Here is a 22,659-nt window from a genome sequence, read left to right as displayed (position 1 = left end):
ATTGTCCCATACGGTATAATCTGTAGATAATATTAACATGCCATTTACACTGTCCTGGATCACTAATAAAAATGTTAAATGACTCAGAAGGTGACACCTCACTCTTGTCATCTGCAGTATGTTGACATTTGTCATTATCACAGATGCCTCAGTCTTTTAAGGCAAAAATCAGACCCTGCAATCCCAGCAATCAAAACCAGACTGATTCAGACCTGTCAGCATGTGCAGTGACAAGCCCCTAGTTAACCTCATCTGATCACCAGTAGCTTTTTCTAACAGTGGTGGCTGTGCAACACTCAAGGAGCTGGCCTGGGTGGGGAGCAAGGAAGAGATGCCAGAACTGAGCTGATGTCACTAGATCTGAGGCTCAGTGGGTTTGGTTCTCTGGATATGTGAAGACTGCAAGAGAATACCAGTGACGAGTTGTGTTGTTGTTGAGATCAGCTTGGTGAAGGTGGGGCTCACAAAAGGTCCTTTGAGGAGCAAAACAGATTCTTTTTGGTTTGAGTTATTTGGCTGCCCTGTCTAACATGATGAAAGTAACACTTTAATATGTATGTAAATCTAGAGATTTATAAAATATAAGTTATTTCCATGGCTGAAATCTTAAGTGCTGATTTAATCATCATCATTATTTTTTTTTTTTAATTTTATTTTATTGGTGCACTGTATTCATACATCATAGTGGGATACAAACTTTTGTAGACATACATGCACACATCGCCCAGTCAGCCCCCACCCGATCCCACCCCATTCCCTCCCATCCCTCCTTCCCATGCTTGGCTTAGTGATTGACATCTAGTATTATAGCAATTTATCCAAAATTAAAAATGATAATCTCACATAACAGTTTCATTTGTCTGATACCAAGCGTTTGATGATTTAAAGATAGCATTTCAATATTTCTTTTTGCTTTCTTTCTTACTAGAGCATATTTTTTTCTGTTTTTTTAGGTGAAACTATCATATATTTATATATTTATTTTTCAGAAAAAAATCTATCCTAATATGGAATATGAATTCTAGATACCCAAAACGATCTTGAAAAAGAACAAAGCTAGCAGATATATATTTTCTGATTTCAAACCATATAAAGCTACAATAATTGAAACAGTGTAGTACTGTTCTAAAGGCAGATATATAGACCATTGGAGTTAAATACAAGCCTAGAGCTAAATTCTTCCCTATATTGTCAAGTTATTTTTGACAAGGTTTCCACGAACATTTGGTGGTAGAAATAATAATCTTTTAACTAAATATTGTTGAAAAATAATAATTACATGGAAAAGAATAAAATTGGACCTTTACCTAATCCCATATACAAGTATTAACTCAAAATAGATAAAAGACCTAAATATAAATCTTAAGACTATAAACTTTTAGGAGAAAATCTGGGTCATAAAACCTCACAACATTGAAATTGGCAGTGATTTCTTGGATATGATTTCAATGGCATAGGCAACAGAAGAATATACAAACTCCCTAAAAAATAAAAGAAAATATTGTATATCCAAAGACAATGTAAACAGAGTTAAAAGTTACTAATAGAATTGGATAAATATTTCCAAATGCTATATCTGAAGGTATATTAATATTCCAACTAGAAATCCTAAAAATTACCAACAATAAAGGCAAACAATACAACTTAGAGATAGGTAAAAGACTAACATAAATAATGAATCTCCACAGATAAGCAATCTTAGTTGTCTGTTGGATGGAAACTCTTGTTTCTCTGGTTCTGGTGAGTGTTACCTATTTCTTCTTTGTAGTTAATCTCTTTGAGTATTTTCTCTAGCGCTGGTTTTGAAGACATAAATTCCTTCAGTTTCTGTTTGTCATGGAAGCTTCTTATTTCTCCATCTAATTTGATAGAAAGTTTTGCTGGGTAGGAAATTTTTGGCTGGAAGTTGTTTTCTTTCAGAGTTTGGAATATGTTACTCCAAGCCCTTCTGGCTCTCATGACTTGGTTTGGGAAGTCTGGAGTGATTCTAATTGGTTTGCCTCTGAATGTCACTTGGCCCTTTGTTTTTGTTGCCTTTAAGATTCTCTGCTTGGCTTCCACATTGGTCATTTTGACAATTATATGGCGTGGGGATCCTCTTCTTGGATCCTGTCTAAAGGGAGTTCTATAAGTTTCCTGGATCTGTGTATCAACCTCTTGCTCTATATTTGGAAAATTTTCTGCTATTACTTCCTTGAAGAGATTGTTGATCCCTTTGGTATCACTTTCTTTTCCCTCCTCTATTCCAATTATTCTTAGGTTAGCTCTCTTAAGATGGGCCCATATTTCTTCAATGTCAGATTCCTGCTGTTGGATATTTTTTTCTAGATTAGAAACTATGCATTCATTTTTGGATTGCTCATCTTCTAAGAGCGAGATTCTGTTCCCCATGTGGTCTAATCGGTTGTTTGTGCTTTGAATTGAGGCCTTTACTTCATTAATTGCATCCTTTATCTCTTTTTGGCTCTCTCTGAGTTCTTTTCGAAGCACCTCTATTATTTCTACAGTTATTTTCCTGATTTGATCTTCTAGAAATCTCTGATTTTCTGTTTTATCAGGTTCTGATGTTGTGGGGTTGTGCACATTCATTGCTCCAGTGTTATTCCTCTTTCCCATGATTTCGGAGGTTTGTGCCTTCTCTGGGTTCTTCCCTTGGGTCACTATGGCTTCACTTAAGGTGCTCTGGATCTCGAGTCTGTATTATCTCAGTCCCCACTACTCCTTTACTGGGTTGTATCACAGAGTCTCCGACCCAGGGAGTCGATAGAGGCTGCTTTAAACTATGGGGGGTGCCAGGTTGCACATTCTCCTATGGTGTGATATCTCTGCCACCACCACTCCCTCACTGGGTCAAGTCCCAGGAGGTCCAATACTGGATTTCTCCTCTGTGGCCCACAATTTGACTCACTGTTCTTGAGTACGCAGATGTAGCTGTACTGGACTCGGTGAATTCACTGCTGCTGCCGCCGCCGGTGGCAATATGGCGCCTCTGCCACGCCCTCGGCCATGAGGCTGGCGTATTTTTTCTTCTCTGGTTTTGATTTCCACTCTGAATCCCTGCAACGTGTGCTGAGCTCAGCCACTGGGAGCTTTAAATGCTGTCTGCATCGAAAGATCCCGCCTGGCTGTTCCGCAGCGGCTCTCCTGGCTTGCTGTAGCCGTCCGTTGAGTTCGCCGCTGCCGCCGGCAGTATGGCACTGCTGCCGCGTCCTCGGGCGCGTGTGTCTCCTCTGTGGCCCTGAGCTCTGTTCTCAGTCCGCTTTCTCTCTGGAGCCTGGTGGTTTTTTTTGTTTTTCTGGTGATGGTGTTTTCTGGCTATGAAAGGCGCTCTTTTTGTGGTAATGGAGATTGGTTGTTAGCGGGACTCTTAAGCCCCGCTTTTCTCGGTCGCCATCTTCCCGGAAGTCCATCATTATTTTTTAAAATAAATTTTTATTGGTGCATTGTAGCCAAACATCTCAATGAAATACAAGATTTGTGAGGATATACAAGCACACATTACTCAATTAGCCTTTTTCCAATCCCCATACCATTCCCTCCCCACCCCCTGATCCCATGCTTGATTTAGTGATTGGCTTTGATATATTTAAGTACATCATGTGCTTTAAAGAGATTCCATCTTCCCCCCCTCCCCTTTCCTCTGATAGGTCACCTTAATTGCTCCTCCATAGGGCCCTTTCTTCAACTAGATTTCCTCCTATTACCCATTTCTTCCTAGTTTTTGCATATGGGGGAAAGCATGTGATTTTTTATTTTCTGTGATATTTTCCTGTGGATGCTGCATTGCAGGCTCTGATCCCACTTTTGAAGTCCCTGGCCCCAGCCTTGCCTCATGGCAGGCTCTGATACTGGCCTCACCGGCCCCAGCACCAGCCTTGCCTTAAGGCAGTCTCCTATCCTGGACTCTCAGCCTCGGCACATGGCAGGCTCCAATTGCATTCTTCGGAGGCCCCAACACTGGCCTTGCCTCATGGCAGGCTCCAATCCTGACCTCACTGGCCCCAGCACCGGCCTTGCCTTACGGCAGGCTCCTATCCCAGCCTCACTGCATGGCAGGCTCCGATCCCAGCCTCGCTGGCCCCAGCACTGGCCTCGTCGCATGGCAGGCTCTGGTCCTGGCCCTGCTGGCCCCAGCACTGGCCTCGCTGCATGGCAGGCTCTGATCCTGGCCTTGCTGGCCCTGACACTGGCCTCACCACATGGCAGGCTTCGATCCCGGCCTTGGAGGCCCAGCACCGGCCTTGCCTTATGGCAGACTCCAATCCCAGCCTTGCTGGACCCAGCACTGGCCTCACTGCACAGCAGGCTTCTATCCCAACCTCGGAGGCTCCAGCACTGGCCTTGCCTTATGGCAGGCTCCTATCCTGGTCTCGCTGGCCCCAGCACTGGCCTCACCACATGGCAGGCTCTGATCCTGGCCTCAGAGGCCCCAACACTGGACTTATCTCACAGTAGGCTCTGATCCCAAACTTGCTGGCCTCAGCACTGGGTCTGAGATTTTACAGTCCAACCCAGTGAAGTAGTAGTGGTGGCAAAGATACCACACCCTAGTTTCAGTTCTCCATGGGAAAATGCCCAGCCTGGCACCCCCATGGTCTTGCACAGCCTCAATTAACTCCCTGAGTCTGGGACTTTGCTATACAACCCACTAAAGGAATAATGGTGGCTGAGATTACCACAAACTAGAGATCCAGAGCACCCTAAGTGAAGTTGTGCTGACCCGGGGAAGAACCAAGAGAAGGCATAAACTTCTGAAATCATGGGAAAGAGGAACAACAATAAAGCAATGAACACCCACAACCCCACAATATCAGAACCTGGTAACACAGAAATTAAGACATCTCCAGAAGATCAAATCAGGAATATAACTGTAGAAATAATACAGGAACTTCAAAAAGAATTTAGAGAGAGTCTAAAAGAAATGAAGGATGCAATTATTGAAGTCAAGGCATCAATTCAAACTATAAACAATTGATTAGACCACATGGAGAATAGAATCTCGGTTCTAGGAGACAATCACTCCAAACATGAATGCATAGTTTATAAATTAGAAAAAAAATCTGACAGCAGACGAAATATGGGCCCATTTGAAAGAGCTAACCTAAAAATAATTGGAATAAAGGAGAGAAAAGAAGGTGAAACCAAAGGGATCAATAATCTCTTCAAAGAAGTAATAGAAAAATTTTCAAACATGGAGCAAGAGGTTGTTACACAGGTCCAGGAAACTTATAAAATTCCCTTTAGACAGGATCAGAGAAGAGATTCTCCACACCACATAATTGTCAGAATGACCACTGTAGAAGCCAAGCATCTTAAAGGCAACAAAAACAAAAAGCCAAGTGACATTCAGAGGCAAACCAATTAGAATCACTCCAGAATTCCCAAACCAAGTCATGAAAGCCAGAACGGCTTGGAGTAACATATTCCAAACTTTGAAAGAAAACAACTTCCAGCCAAAAATTTCCTACCCAGCAAAACTATCTATCAAATTAGATGGAGAAATAAGAAGCTTCCATGACAAACAGAAACTGAAGGAATTTATGTCTTCAAAACCAGCGCTAGAGAAAATACTCAAAGAGATTAACTACAAAGAAGAAATAGGTAATACACGCCAGAATGAAAGAAACAAGATTTTCCATCCAGCAGACAACTAAACTAAGAAGAAAAAACAGTATCTCAAACATAAATAAAATATTAACATGTTAGGAATGAAAAAATATCTCTCAATAATCACACTGAATGTAAATGGCCTCAATTCCCCAATAATAAGACATAAACTGGTAAAATGGATTAAAAACCAGAATTTTTTGCTGCTTACATAAGAAACACACTTTACAAGTAAAGATAGTAACAAACTCCAAGTAAAGGGCTGGAGCAAGGTAATTCATGTTAAGTAGCCATTCTAAGAAATGTGAAGTAGTATTTCACTATAGTTTTTATTTTTATTTCCTTAATGACTAGCTATATTATGATAATGATGAGTGATATTCATGTGTTTATTGCTCATATAAAAATCTTTGGAGATTCATTATCTATTTTAGTCTTTTACCTATTTCTAAATTGTATTGTTTGTTTTTATTGTTGCTAATTTTTAGGATTTCTATTTGAAATATTAATTTACCTTCAGATACAGAATTTGGAAATATTTTACGTCATTCTATCAGTAACTTTTAATTCTGTTTACATTGTCATTGGGTGTACAATATTTTTTTATTTTTTATGAAGTTTGTTTGTTTATTCTTTTGTTGCCTGTGCCTTTGGAATCATATCCAAGAAATCACTGCCCTGAGATTTCACCTAACTCCATCTAGAATAGCAATCATTCAAAACACAAATAACAACAAATTCTGAAGAGGATGTGGAAGTGAGAACTCTAGAACATTGTTGGTGGGACTGCAAATTAATGCAACCACTTTGGAAAACAGTATGGATTATCCACAGAAGAATGGGAACAAACCTACTATATGATCCAGCAGTATCACTTCTGGGTATCTAACCAAGAATAAGGAAACCAAACTACCAAACTAATGCATGCGTATCTATGTTCATAGCTGCACAATTCACCATTGCCAAACTATGGAACTAGCCAAGATGTCCATCAACAGATGAATGGATTACAAAACCATGGGATATGTACTCAATGGAATTTCACTCAGCCATAAAGAAAAACAGTTACATCACTTCTAGAAAAATGGATGGAACTGGAGGACATTATGCTAAATGAGATTCACAAAAAATAAGAGATCAGATGCTCTCCCAATATGCGAAAGCTAGGGAGAAATGGGTCACAGGAGGGACTCTAGATGAAGAAGGAGATTCTATAGATAAGCAAATAAAGCAACCTGAGGAGATGGGAAGAGGAAAGAAGGAAATTCTCTAATTCACATAATATTTAACAAACATATCAAAGTCAATCAAGCCAAGCATGAGAAGGGGGGAGGGGTAGGGAATGGGGTGAAAATTGGATAAGGGCTAATTGGGTGATGCGTGCATGTATGTCTCCACCATCTTGTATCCCATTAAGATGTATGACTACAATGCAGCAATAAAAAATTTTTAAAATTTACATAATCTGAAAAAAGATAATTATTATTCTCAATAATCATGGAGAATGATTATCATTATTAATACAAACATTTAATTCAATTCCCAGCACAGTCAATTAGTTAAATAAATGGTTGAAAGTTCTTAAAGGCTGATTTTTCAGCCTCTTCATTCTTTTTTTTTTTCTTTTTTTTTGTGGTACCACCAAGTTTCTGGTAATTTGTTATTGCAGACTCAAGAAAAAGATATAGCAAGGTTTAGGAAGTACTGTAACAGAGTATGAACACATGATATGATAGTTATATTATTTAATGTGCCCAAATATTTATTATACTTGATATATCAATATCATGGAGTTTAACATATATATTTTTTTCTCTCGGTAACTTATAACATTCTTAGTATCAACACTAAAAGAACTAAAGAAACTAATTGCCATTTTTGTGTTTGACAGTTTAAAATATACGGCCCTTCCTTACCTTTCCCTCCCTTCCTTCCTTCCTTCCTTCCTTCCTTCCTTCCTTCCTTCTTCCTTTCTTCTTGTCCTTTCTTTTTTTGGTACTGGGCAATGAACCCAGGGGCATATTACCTCTCAGCCACATTCTCAGTCCTATTTAAATTTTATTTTGAAACAGAATTTTGCTAAATTATTAAGTTGCTGGGCCTGACCACAAACATGTAGTCCTCCTGTCTCAACCTCACAAGTATTGGGATTATAGGCATGCACCACCACTCCCAGCTAGTGATGCTTTCCTGATTTAATTTGGACCTTGGAAATCAGAGCTCTTGGAGTTGCTGGCTTTTATAAGCTCTTACACTTAGGTGTGAATGTGGATGCATGTGTATGTGTATGTGTGTGTGTACGTGTACATGTGTGTGTGATTTGCATAACACCATGGTATTTTGTTTGGCATGGAGAAAACTCAGGCTGTGGAGTCTGTGGTTGAGTGATTTCATGTATAGAAGGTATGTGTGTAAATGAAGGGGAAGAGGAAAAACCCTTCATAAAGGAGAGCTGACAATTCTTTTAACACCAAGTAGCTCTCAATATTTCCCATAGCTCCGTGTTTTACAGTTCACTCATAACTGCCTCCTTAAATGGACAAACATGCATGATGCAAAGTGCGTGAGTAGAGTGTGTGTTTGTGGGTAGCAGTGTGGTGGCTCTGCATTTGCTGATGGGAAGGATGTGGAGGAACCATGGCCAGATGAGGGGTTCTTACTGCTTCCTCCTGGAGTCTTCCCAAATTCACAGATGAGCCAAAGACCTACACTTAACTCATAGCTGATCCAAAACTAGTGGCAGAGTCTCAGAATTTCAGAACTTTGAACTGGATTTCTGTGATTTGAAGCTCAGAGAGGAAGGGCATTGAGAGAGCTCACTCTTCTCTGATGCTTGTTGTATGTCTTGGCCTGCTCAGTGCCTCAGCACATCTGGGAAAGTGACTCATAAATGGGTTTGTCACTTTTTTGCAAAGCGGTACTAAATAGTAGAGATGATGTGATATTTATTGATTCTTGAGAAAAATCTATAACTGGCTTTGTAGCAAGCACTTTTGAGAAAAAGTCACTCTCAACATAATTTGTAGGTGTTGAGGTCTCTGTTAGGCCCCTGCCTACATGCATGTTCTTTGGAATTGAAGATGGGCCGAGGCTTCCGCTGGAAGTTCTCTTTTCTGCTTAGTTGTTCTGGGTTAGATGGCTCCATGAAGACAGACCTCCATACTAAGGTCAGCTATTGGAAGTGTGTTCTGATTAGAGCAGAGTGCCAAGACACATTGTTCTTGATAACTTAGCAACACAGTGACTAGAGTGCCTACAGAGAAATGACAACATGTCTATCCTGACACATCCCTGCACTTCTTTTTGTGATCTATCATGTTAGTCAGCTTTCTGTTGCTGTAACACATACCTGAGATACTCAACATGTAAAAAAGGTTTAGTTTTGCTTATAGTTTTGGAGGTTTTAGCACATGATCAGGAGGAGCCATTGCTTTGGGGCCTCTAGTGGGGTGCCAGATGGCAATGACAGGGAGCACATTGCAAAGCAAACCTTTTCACTTAATAGAGGAAAGCAAAAAAGAGAAAGGAAGAGACTGGGGTACCACAATCCCCTTTTAGGGAATTCCCCCAATATCCTAAAACTTTCACATTGGCCTCTATCTCTTAAAGTTTCACCTCCCAACTACTCCAAGCTGAGGACCAAGTTTTTTTTTTTTTTTTTTTTTTTTAGTACCAGGAATTGAACTCAGGAGCATTTTACCTCCAAGATACACCTTCAGCCCCATATTTCAAAAATTTTAAAACAGGGTCTCACTAAGTTGTAGAGGGTCTGAGGCTGGCCACGAACCTATGATCCTCCTGTCTCAGCCTCCCGAGTACTAGGATTACAAGTGTGCATGAGGACCTTTAAAAGATATTTCAGATCCAAAGCTGGGTATGGTGGTGCACATTTGTAATTACACTACTTGGCTAAGAGAAGAGGATTGGAAGATCATGGCCACCCTGAGCAACTTAGACTCTGTTTTAAAAAAATAAGGCTGAGGTATATAGCTCAGAGGTAGAGTGTCCCTGGGTTCAATCTCCAGTACAGTACCATCACTATCACCAACCAACCAACAAACAAAAAAACAAAAAACAAAAACAAACTAGAGCACCTATATTTAAAAAGTATATTAAAAATTTTTTTCATACTGAGGATTAAGCCCAGGGCATCCTACCTCTGAGTTACACCTCAGCCATTTATATTATTTTATTTTGAAACAGGGTCTGACTTGGTTGAGGAGAGTGTTGCTAAGTTTCTGAGGCTGTTTTTGAACCTACATTCCTCCTGTCTCAGTCTCCCAAGTACTGGTATTATAGGTGTGCACCACCATGCTCAGCTTAAAAAATGTATATTGCTGTAAAATACTTTATTGATAGAGCAGCAAGTGTCTGTTGTATATGAAAAAGCTTGATGATGTCCCCAGATAAAGCCTGTTGCTATTCCAGTTCCCCCACAGCAGCATAGTCAGTAGTCATCTAAACTTAGAGATGGAAGGCACATTTTGTGTCCCTCAGTGCCAGGGCCATTTTAATAATGAGCCCAGGTCTGAATCTACTTGACTTTTCTCTGCTATTCTGCCTCTGGGACATGGAGTGTAAACATCTTATTTAAGTTACTTCTAGGTAAAGGCTGACATCCTGTTCCAGAGGTGCCTCTAAGATTGGGTGCTTCCTAAGAGATCCTTCCTAAGAGGGCACAGATTCAACGTGTTTTGTGTGTGACCTTGTGACACCTGAGGTCCAGTGGAGAAGGGAGGGTGAGAGCCTCACTCTTACCCCTCAAGCTTGGAACAGATGACAGTAAGGAGGGTTGGGTCCTTCCAGGCCAGCTTCCTCTGGTCAGGGGAGGATTCACATTCAGACATGGGTCCAGCAGGTAAACTAACAATGGCACAGGGCAGAGAGGGGCCTCTTGGTGGCAGAGGCTAGTGGAGTCTTACGGGATTACCAGGATCATGTTGGGAGCATTTGGGTATATGTACCAATCTGAGTCAAAAATCAACCAGACTGATATTGAAGTTGTATACCAAATTCATAATGATTTTATAACAACAACAACAACAACAACAACAACAACAAAATTACATCATGCTGTTTATAACTCAGTGTCTCTGAGCTTCAGTTAGTTTAGTGGATAGGCTGGTGGTCAAATGGAGAAGCCTCATTACATGGTAGCTATGGCTTGGAGGGCTAGGGCCTGGCAGGGGTCTCAGAGTGACTCCTGGAGATGGCTTCCAATAGGGATAGAATACTCAGCTAAGAAAGGAAAATGATTCTAGTGCCAGATTAAAGATGCATGAATTGAGCCAGGCATGATGGCATACACCTATAATTACAGTACTTGGGAGGCTGAGACAGGAGGATTTCAGGTTCGAAGCCAGCCTTAGAAACTTATTGAGACTCTCAGCAACGTAGTGAGACCCTGTTTCAAAATAAAAAACAAAAGTCGGGTGGTGTATCCTGGAGGTAGAATGCCCCTGGGTTCAATTCCCAGTACCAAAGGAGGGGGAAATCATTCATTGGGAGAGGATGGTGATGCCATTTTGTGGATTTAGAGTTTCTGGCCTGGAATTTCTCCATAGGCTATTTTGTATGCTCTTGACTAAGAAATGTCAGCATTCACCATGTGTTTGGTATTATGTTAAATGCCATACATGAATTATCTCACTTAATCCCTATATGAACCCTATCAAATAGTACTGTTCTCATGTGAATAAAAAGGAAATCAGATATTAATGATGTACACAGGCTTTTTCATGTACTTAATTCTCATTTGCCACCATTATAGTGTTTGTGCTTTACTTGTTGAAAGCCAGAAGACCTGGCTACAGTTCCCCCTCTGGGATACACGGGTAAAGGGGACACAAAGCACTGAAGCTTGCTACAGTGTGACACAGGCAGCCCTTCCTCAGCCAGGAATCTGGGGTTTCAGGTTATATTTAGCACTGGGCACTCAGGGACACATACAGGTCTCAAAGTCACCATCTTCTGTAGTGCTGAAGGAGCCCTGAGAGAATCTGCCCACAGGGACTTCTCGAGGATCTCCTTCCTGTGCAATTAGCAGAGCTGCTCTGTAAGCAGGGAGCCATGGTTTGCAGTTAGAAGGAATATGGTGTATGTTCATCTCATCACAAGTCACAACTTGTATTTAAGTTAAATTATTTTTAGTTGTCAATACAAACTGTGTGTACTTATGGTACACAGTGTGTGTGTGTGTGTGTGTGTGTGTGTGTGTGTGTGTGTGTGTGTATGGGGGAGTACTAGGAATGGAACCCAGAGGCATTCTACCTCTGAGCTACATCTTCAGGTCTATTATTATTATTATTATTTTTTTAATATTGAGACGGGCTCTCACTAAGTTTCTGTGGCTGTCCTTGAACTTCCAATTCTCCTGTTTCAGCCTCTCAAGTACTCCAGGATTTCAGGTGTACACCACCAACTTGGCCAATAATGTCTTTAAATGTGTATATATTCATCTAATTAGCATGCAAATTACTTCACACTTTTATCTTGTGTGTATGTGTGCATATGGGTGTGTGTGTGTGTGTGTGTGTATGTAGTGAGAATACTTAAAATTTATTCTCAGGAAATTCCAAGTGTATAATATGCCTCTATTAACTATAGTCACCATTTGGTACTATGGATCTCTTGCACAAATCACAATTTAAAAATGAATCTTTCTTGCATTCAAACATGATAAAATGTGCACTCCCCCATTATTGGCAAACAGGATTGGAAAGCAGCAGAAGTAAAAGACCTTCCTGATAGTTTATCTTCCTGATAGTCCAAAGGATATGGTTTGCACCAGGTTTGACCTGTAATTTTTGACCAATTGGGTTCAGACCTATTTGTGATGATTCTGAGCACTGCTGTAGGGAGATGCCGACTGTGTGCTCCTGGAAGGGGTAGGAGAGGGTACAGAACCTCAGGTGGGGAGCAGGCTGAGACCTGAAGGAGAGGGTGAGGAAGAAGAACTAGCTTCTTAATGAGCTTGGCCCAAAGGGTTGCACATCAGTCCTGCTCATGCTTAACCTCATTGTGCATGAGGAAGCAGAAAGTAGAATTCTGGCCAAGCATGCCACATTCAGAGCAAGAAGTAGGACCTGAGGCCACTGCTTAACTTCTCTGTCAGAGACTAGCAGTGAGGTTTCAGGGACCACTTGAAGGGGCTTTTTAAAGAGACCCACTGTCAACCACCCATTGTTACAATCATGTATTGTAACATTTAGTTAAAACTTGCATTCTATGGAGCATGGCAGGTGGTCTTGAGGCATATGTCATTGTTGTGCTGAGTGGCTTGGCAGTGGGGTAATGGAGGTTGGAGTGTGTGGGAGTAACAGGCGGGGAAACCTCACCTGGAGGCCCTTCCTGGAACACCTGTCACCATTCTGTGGTTGAGCAGCTCAATTGGACTGGTTCTGGTGCACCATTACCAGGGAACTTGGAGCACTTTCTAGAGCATCTTGGGTAACTTGGTGGCCTGAATGTGTGGACTGCAGTATCATTTTGCTCTGTGCTTCCTCTGCCCCTCAACCCAACCCCATACCCACTGGCGTTCTCAGGAGGATAACAGTAAACTGGCCATCCATGTCTCCAGGGTGGCTCTTCTCCCACTTCAGGACACCAGCCAACCACAGGGGAGTAAAGCATAAAAGCTAAGGTGCGGCTGGGCGTGGTGGCGCACACTTGTAATCCCTGCACTTGGGAGGCGGAGACAGGAGGAGCGCACTGGTTCGAAGCCAGCCTTGCTGGCTTAAGAGACCCTGTTTCCAAATAAAAATATAAAAATGGGTCTGGGAGTGTAGCCCGGAGGTAGAAGGGTTTTCAGGAACCCAGGTACCACGAAATGAATGCGGCTGAAAACACTTCAGTGCATCTATAAGGGTGTTGAAAATGACATTTGTTTTAGAAAAAAAGATTTTCAACTAACTGAGCATCTCTTTATTATAAAAGTACATATAGGTAACAGTTGACTGCTGCTGCATGCAATGTTAATTTGTTACGGCACCATTTGTCTCTGGAACGTTTTTCTAAAATAGATGAGTGTGCATGTAAAGTAATCAGTTATAGAAAACAGCATGGAGCAGCATATTTCTATGTAAAAATTGTATTCTCTGAGTATTATTGAAGTTAAGAAGCAACATTGTAAGCTTCAGAAGAAACCCCAAACTAAAACTTTATATCAGCCTTAGATAAAATTAGAAGAAAATATGTGTCCTAGTTCTATTTCTTGGGGGACAGATAGTCGAGATTGAACTCAGGGATGATCTATCTCTAAGTTATACTACCAGCTCTTTCTATAGTTTTATTTTATTTTATTTTATGTACTGGGGATTGAGCCCAGGGATATTCAACCTCTGGGATATACCCCCAACCCTTCTTATTTTTTATGTTGAATTAGGGTCTCACCTTCCAAGTACTGATATTACCAGTGTGGGCCACCATGCCTGGATTTAGTTTTTGTTTTGAAACAGGGTCCTGCTGGTGAGGGTCTTGTTAGGTTGCTGAGGCTAGCCTGGAACCTGTGATCCTCCTTTCTCTGTCTCCAAAGTACTGGGATTATAGGCATACACCACCATGGCTCAAATTCTAATTTATGCAATGTCTTAATGAGATAGATCTTGTTGAGTAAGTTTTTTGAAAATTTAAGTACAGGATCCTCTACTTCATGTCCCAGTGAAGTTAACAGAAGGGTGGAACACCTAAGCCACAGAGCTGTGAGCCAAGAGCCCCTGTAGACTAGCCTGGTAGTCAAAGGCCTTCTTTAAATTTATGTATGCTTTGTTTCCTGTCATTATGATTGCAGTTCATTTCTTTAAGCTTGCTGTATATAAAAAGAAGCAAAGGTTTTCCAAGTCATTCTATTTTTTTACTACTCATTTTTTTACTTCCCAGGAAAGTAATGTTTTAACTGGAATGCTTATGATCACCAGAACACTGAAAAGCATGTTTGTTGTAGGAAACTTCTGTCCTTTACTTAGATCATCACTTGTTTGTATGAAAAATTGAGTTTGCTTACTTAAAGCTATATATGAACTTTCCAGTCCTGTGTTAATCCACTCTCTCCTCACTGCATTCATCAGCTTTTTGTTAATTGACTTCACTAGCTATACTGTGTATGTGCTTATGCTAAGTGAGATGAGCCAGTCACAGAAAGTGAAAGGTCATATGTTTTCTCTCATATGCGTACGCTAGGGGAGTAATCGGGATACCAGAGAAAATTCAGATAATGGAGGAGAAACTCCAGTGGAGTGGGGGAGGTGGTTTAGGGAAGAAGGGCAAGGAGAAGGAGGATCAGTGAAGGAATCACTTCCATGGACAGTATGTACATATGTGAGGATACCAATGCCAATCTCAATACCCTGTATGGTGAAGGGGGTGGGGAGGGAGGGGGAAAGCATGTCAAGTGCTGTGTGCATGTATGTCACTATTACTATGAAGTACATTAGGATGTGAGACTATAATGCACCAATAAAAGAACTGAAAATAAAGGCCATGGATTAAAAAGAAGAAAGCAGTAATTCTAATTTGCTTTTCTCCATGTAGGCCTGTTTGGAACAACGGTGGCTCTTATAGATTTTGACTCAAACATATTGCAGAGTTTCATGGTTCTACAGTGTTCTCTTAGTCAAGGAGACGTAACTAATCAGATTATATTTTCTTCTCTGTGTACATTGGTTTTATATTTTTACGCCAATGGTTATTAATGGGCCACCCTGCCACAATTTTCAGACAATGGTTGGTTTATCATTGTATCCCAAGTCAGCTGTATTTTGCAATTCATGTTGTCACTCTACTGTGATCTCTCTTTCTGCCACTTATTTTGCATTCTGGTGAACTTCCCTGACCCTGTCAAGGGTGTGTGTTTGTGAGTGATGGTGCTGGACCACCCAGCCAAATGCAAACATCATGGTGGTTTTTTTTATCTTTTTTGGTGGTGGTACTGGGGTTCCTGGAAGCCCTTCTACCTCTGGGCTACATTCCCAGACCTGTTTTATATTTTTTTTTATTTGGAAACAGGGTCTCTTAAGCCAGCGAGGCTGGCTCCTAATCAGAGCGATCCTCCTGTCTCCGCCTCCAAAGCGCGGGGATTACAAGCTTGCGCCACCACGCTCGCATCATGGTGGTATTTTAACACCACCAAGTTTCCAGGTATCTGGGGTTTCTTCCAGGACATTGTTAAGTTCAGTAAGCAGTCAGGGATTTGTGGACATCCTTTTACATCATGAATAACATTACAAAAATGATTTCAACCTAGAAATGAATGCTCAACAATAGAATGAGATGAGGTCAGGGGAAACTGGTCAGAGGTCTGTTTAGACTTCAGGGGAATCAAAGAGAACAGAGCTGGTATTATCAGTGTACAATCCCAGGACCACATCTTCACCTCGGCAAAGCTACAATCCTGTGACTCATGTAGGCGGTGCGCCAATGTCTAGGAATGGATCTCTGCTATCTTCACCAAGTAAAAGGAGTACTTATGTTTCTGTGTATGGCTGAAATAGTAATCATACAGAGTAGACAATGAAAAATATAAGTCTCCATCCTCTCTTCTGGTTCCATTTTCTAAGGGAATCACTGTTATTATTTATTGTATTTAAAATTTTTTTTGTAGGACTTGGTATTGAACCCATAGGTTTTCTACCTCTGAGCTATACCTTCACCCTTCGTTTCCTTCCTCTTTTCCTTCCTCTTTTCCTTCCTCTTTTCCTTCCTTCCTTCCTTCCTTCCTTCCTTCCTTCCTTCCTTCCTTCCTTCCTTCCTGTTTTGAAACAGGGTATCACTAAGCTGGGTGTGGTGGCGAACGCTTGTAATCCCCGCGCTTGGGAGGCTGAGACAGGAGGATCGCACAGATTCCAAGCCAGCCTCAGCTACTTAGTAAGGCTCTCAGCAACTTAGTGAGACCCTGTTTCCAAATAAAATAGAAAATAGGTATAGGAGTATAGCCCGGAGGTAGAAAGCCTCTGGGTTTCACCCGCAGTACCACAAAAAACAAAAACAAAAACAATAAAACAGGGTATCATTAGGTTGCTGAAAGTCTTGTTACTTTGCTGAGGCTGTCCTTGACCCTGGGATCCTCCTCTCTGCCTCCCAAATACTAGGATTATAGGCATGTGCCACCACATCCTACTAGAAATTTTAAATATACCCAGGTGTGGTGGTGCAATCAATCGGAAGGTTGAGACAGGGGGAACACAGATTTGAGTTCAGCCTCAGCAACTTAGTGATTCCTTCAGCAATTTAATGAGACCCTGATTCATACTGAACTAGGTCTGGCAGTGAAACTCATTGGTAGAATGAGCTTCAACTCCTAGTACAAAAAAAAATTAAATACATATGTCTGCATATAGATGAGTATAAGTAGTGGTAAAATTCAGGCTATGCAATCAGGTGACAGGAAATAGAATTAATATACCTTTCTAGAAACCCTTCTACCTCCATGCTACACTCCCAGACCTATTTTCATACTTTTAAAATTTGGAAACAGGGTCTCTCAAGCCAGCGTGGCTGGCTTTGAACCTGTGCGATCCTGTCTCTGCCTTCCAAGCATGGGGATTACAAGCATGCCCCACCACACCCGGCACAATTAATATACCTTTTTGATAACAGAGGTTTAGTTTCCTTTTCAGCTGCCACTGGGAGATGTGTCCTGGAGCAGATATTTCTGGGTTTTTGGGACTGAGCTCTGAGGCCTAGTGGACAGAGGGTGATGGAGAGCCCAGATGAGAGGATGAGGCACATGCTCCTTGGTGTCGCTTGTAGCCCTGGCATCCCTATTCAGTGTCTGGTTGTTGGTCTATGCAATAGATACTTTTTTTTTTTTTTGATGGTACTGGGGGTGAAACCCAGGAGGGCTTTCTACCTCTGGGCTACACTTCTGGACCTATTTTTTTAATATTTTATTTGGAAACAGGGTCTCACTAAGTTGCTGAGAACCTCACTAAGTAGCTGAGGCTGGCTTTGAACCTGTGTGATCCTTCTGTGTCCGCCTCCCAAGTGTGGGGATTAGAAGCGTGCACCACCACGCCCGGCTCAATAGATGCTCTTGATACCGAACATGAGAAACCTTCACAAGTTCCAACTGTTAAGTTCAGATTCAGTGGTAGGAATATATAACTGAAGTGGGCTTTATATGATAAAAAATTAAAAATTCCTTCAATAAAAATACTTCTAGAGCCGGGTGTGGTGGCACACACTCGTTATCCCCGTGCTTGGGAGGTGGAGACAGGAGGATTGCGCAGGTTCGAAGCCAGCCACGCTGGCTTAAGAGACCCTGTTTCAAAAAAAAAAAAAAGTATAAAATAGGTTTGGGAGTGTAGCCCGGAGGTAGAGGGGTTTCCAGGAACCCCAGTACCACCAAAAACAAACAAACAAACAAAAACCAACCAAAACTTGTAGGCTACAGGACTACCGTTTTGGGAGCTTCTGGCATTGACCCTATGTCAAGTAGGGAGAATACTGCCTTATGTTGGAGAATTTTTTATGATTTCTTTATTATTATTTTTATAAACATATTAATTATGCAAATCAATGTGATTTACTGTGATAATTTGGGACGTGTATTCATTGTGCACTGATTATATTCATCCAGCCTTTCTCTACTCTTACCCTCCCCTCTTCACATTTTACCCTTCTCAGACCCTTTTAATTCCTATTCTATTTTCAGGCAATGTGAGAGAGAACATGGAATATTTGTTTTTCTATGTCTGGCTTACTTGGCTCTCAATACCAATTCCTCCAATTCTATCCACTTTGTCGCAACTGACAGGATTTAATTCTTCTTTATGGCTAGATAATACGCCAGTGTGTATATATACCATATTTTCTTATCCATTCCTCTGTTAATGGGCAGCTAGGCTGATTCCCTTTCTTAGACATTATGATCAGTGCCACGATAAACATGGGCATGTAGATATTTATTTTGCATGTTGACTTCATTTTCTTTGGCTATATACCCAAGGAGTGGGATTTCTGGATCATATGGCTGTTCTATTTTTAGTTTTGTGAGGGAATGCCATACTTTTCTCCATAGTGGCTGTACTAATTTACATTCCCACCAACAGTGTATACAGGTTCCTTTTTCTCCATAACATTATTAACATTTGTTATTTTTTGTTCTTTTGAAAATAGCCATTCTACTTGAGGTGAGATGGTGTCTCATTGTAATTTCAATTATAATTTTGGAAAGTTTTTGTTTAAAATATTTAAAATTTTTGGCTGGGCATGGTGGTGCACGCTTGTAATCCCCGCGCTTGGGAGGTGGAGACAGGAGGATCACTCTGGTTCGGAGCCAGCCTTGCTGGCTTAAGAGACCCTGTTTCCAAATAAAAAAAATATAAAATAGGTCTGGGAGTGTAGCCCGGAGGTAGAAGGGCTTCCAGGAACTCCAGTACCACAAAAAAAAATTTAAATTTTTATTCTTGCATATGTGTAACAAATATTTTTTGTATATAGACATCTACTAGACACGTACTCTACAGGAGGCCCTACATTAGGTCTATGTTACCCAGGTATCACCATACCCATGCAGTACTAGTAACTCCTGTCTTTTTGCCATTTTTATTTCCCATCCCCCTCTTCCAAACGGATATTAACATTAGTATAACACTAATTAGGTCAGGAGGGGATGGAATTATGTGGCATATTTCCAGGCTTCCACCCCTATCACTTATTCATATCAGGGCCATCTGGAGACTCACCTATCTGGAAATGGTAGTGACACATTCTGCTCCCACAGACAGGAAAAAAGATGTTGACCTCAGGTTGGGGAGGACTTTCAGGACAAAAGATTGATATGTGTTAAAAACTTACCACTGTAGCTGACTCATGATATGCACACCACAGATGTTGCTGTTAGGATCACTGGCCTTGTCTCTGGGTTGGTGTAAGTATGCCCAGTGGGGAGAACTCACCCCCTCTATCCTGCTGGCTGCTTTCTTAATGAGTGAGTACTCCCAGAGGATCTTTTTTTATAAGGGAAGCTGTGGCATAGTGGCTCAAGATTAAATTTGATGTAATTGTTTATCAAACAAATGAGACTGAAGAAAAGAATGGTTTTATATAAAAGAAGATGAAAGTAGGGACACAGCAGGTCTCCTTGTCTCCTTCCTGACCTTTCTGGATGAAGCAAAACAGTTATTATAATTACTTAAGGTAACTGAACTTTAATTCATTTAGGGAGCCCACTGTGTAATAGACTAAAAGAAATGCAGAGACTTCAACCTCAATTTTGGATTCTCCTCTAAACTTGCTGACAAAGATTCTGTTTCCAGATTTGCACATAGAAAACTTCTCTTTTAAGTTGATTGTTGATTATCTTGGGTATTTGTTATAGTGATATATTATCTCAGGTATTTGTTATAGCAAACTTTTTTTTGTGTGTGTGGTGGTACTAGGGATTGAACCCAATGGTATTCTACCTCTGCGCTACACCCTCATACCTATTTTTTTTTTAAATTGAAACAGGGTCTCATTTGGTTGATGAGAGTTTCACTACTTGTTGAGACTGTCCTCAGACCCATGATCTTCCTGTCTCAGCCTTCCAAGTACTGGTATGACAGGCATGTGCCACCATGCCTGGCTGTTATATCAAACTTGAAGAACACAGACATGTAGGAGGATAAGATATCAAGGTTAGTGGTTCTTGTTAAACTGGGGCAGGGCTCTTTGCCCAATCTCTCTCTCTCTCTCTCTCTCTCTCTCTCTCTCTCTCTCTCTCTCTCTCTCTCACTGAAGATTGAACCCAGGGGATTCTACTTCTAATCTACACCTCCAGCCTTACTTATTTTTTATTTTTATTTTGAAACAGAATTTTGCTAGGTTGATGAGAGTCTCACTACTCGCTGAGGCTGTCCCCGAACCTACCATTCTTTTGTCTCAGTCTCCCAAGTACTGTAATTACAGCCATGTGCCACCATACCTGGCTCAGTCTGGGTTTTATAAGAAAGTTCACAGATGGGTCTAGGAGAAGGTTCAGAAGTCTGTCTAAATTTTGGTCCAGCAGAGACTCTTTGTCAGAGGTTAGATTTTTTTTTTTTTTTTTTTTTGGTGGTACTGGGGTTCCTGGAAGCCTTTCTACCTCTGGGTTTGGGTTACACTCCCATGGGCTACACTCCCAGACCTATTTTTTGACTTGTTTTTAAATGTGGAAACAGGGTCTCTTAAGCCAGCGAGGCTGGCTCCAAACTAGCGCGATCCTCCTGTCTCTGCCTCCCAAGTGCGGGGATTACCACGCCCGGCTAGAGGTTAGATCTTAAACATATGTACTTTGCGGATTAAGGCTTCAATATGAGTTTTGGGGAACATGACTTGGTTTGCAACATTACATAAGGATTTGTGTCCATACTTTTTTTTTTTTTTTACAAGGATGTTGGCTAGCCATTGCTGCTTAATAACTGCCCCGCAGCAGAGTGACTTTAAAACAATTATCTGTGAGCCTCATGTGTCTATGAGTGAGCTGGGGATTTGCTGATAGGGTTGGTATGTTTTTCACTCTGCTTCAAGGTTAGGCAGCTGGGATAGCTCTACTTCAGGAGTCTCTCTGCGCATGAGACCCACTGCACGTGATTCACCTGCTAGCATCCCATTGGCCAAATCAAAACACATGGCCAAGTCCCAAGTGAAGTTGTGGGGATATATATTTTGCCTTTAGAGGACTTTGGAGTCCACAGTGGAAGTGTGCATAAAGGAAAGAAGGAGGGATTATGAATAGAGGTTGATGATGTCATCTACCAATCTGTTCTCTTTTTCACAATTATACCCATTATTCTTCTATGCAAAACATGTTTAACTTGAACTTTACTTTCTGCTATTTCATCCAGCTGTGGTAGGATGACGCTTGGTTTTTGGGATAAATGAAAAGGATTTGGGTAAAAGGTATTGTTTAATACTGCAGGGAACTGTGTTTGAGTGTGTGTATTTTCTATTCTTTAAACACTTAAGAAATCTTGCTCTTAGGGGAACATCCTTCTATTATCTGTGTTGGAAAAATTGTTAAGTAATAGCATTTATTTTATTTATTTATTAATTTTTTATTGGTGCATACATCTTTATGGGGTACAAGATGGTAGAGGCATACATGTATAGATCACTCATTTAGCCCTTCCCCAAAGGTAATAGCATTTATAGTTGCCTGATGTTCAAATAGGTAATTTGTGGATTTAAAAATTTCTAAAAGTTACACTGTAATGGTTTGTATTTAGAGTGTTTCCCTTGCCCTTATGGAAACAGGTAGCAATGTTGGAAGCAGGGCTTGGTTACTAAGAAGGGGTCTTTGAGTATGGGCTTGGGATTATATAAGGTCTCTTCTTCCCCTTCCATCTCTCTCTTGCTTCTGGCTTCTATGATGTGAGAGCAGATCTTGTACTTTACCTTTGTTCACTGTGGAAGGGTGGGAATCCCTGTAAGCAGGCCAAAATGGGGGCAATTTGTGAAGCTGTGAGGATGAAGCCAAGTTGTAAGAAAAAGCCCTGAGATTTAGAAATGCCAGAAACATGGGATGACCACCAGGAAAGGTGACAAGCTGCGAGCCATGGAGATAGGTTAGAAGAGCCAGTATGCTGCTCATTGCAATCGGCCAGGCCATAGGGTTGGGGTTGCCAGTGCCCTTTGAAGATCATATCTCACCACCATTTGCCCCAGAGGTCAGAAATGGAGCTTCAGGATAAAATGCTTCCCATGCTGGATTTCAATATTGCTTTGGTCCTATTCCTTATTTCTATGGTTTTATTCTTACCTTTTGGAATGCAAATATTTACTCTGTGTCGTTGTATATTGAATGCATATGACTTCTTTTTTGTTTATAGAGGTGCTTCAGCCAAGAGCTTACCTTGAGTTTCAGAAAAGACTGAACTTTGGGAATTTTGAGTAATACTGATAATGTTAAGATGGACTAAATGCATTTTGCTTTGTAAGGTGGCCATGAGGTTGAGGTGGCCAGAAGTAGAGCATAATAGTTTAGATTTAGAATGTCCCCCTAGCTCTCATGGAAACAAAGTAGCAATGTTGGAAGCAGGGCTTGATTCTAAGAGGGTTCTCTGGATATGGCCTTGGGGCTCACTTTTGCTTCTG

This window comes from Muscardinus avellanarius (assembly GCF_963383645.1).
Source record: "Muscardinus avellanarius genome assembly, chromosome: 14".
NCBI classification, from domain to species: Eukaryota; Metazoa; Chordata; class Mammalia; order Rodentia; family Gliridae; genus Muscardinus; species Muscardinus avellanarius.
Note: the sequence above shows the minus strand (reverse complement) of the source record.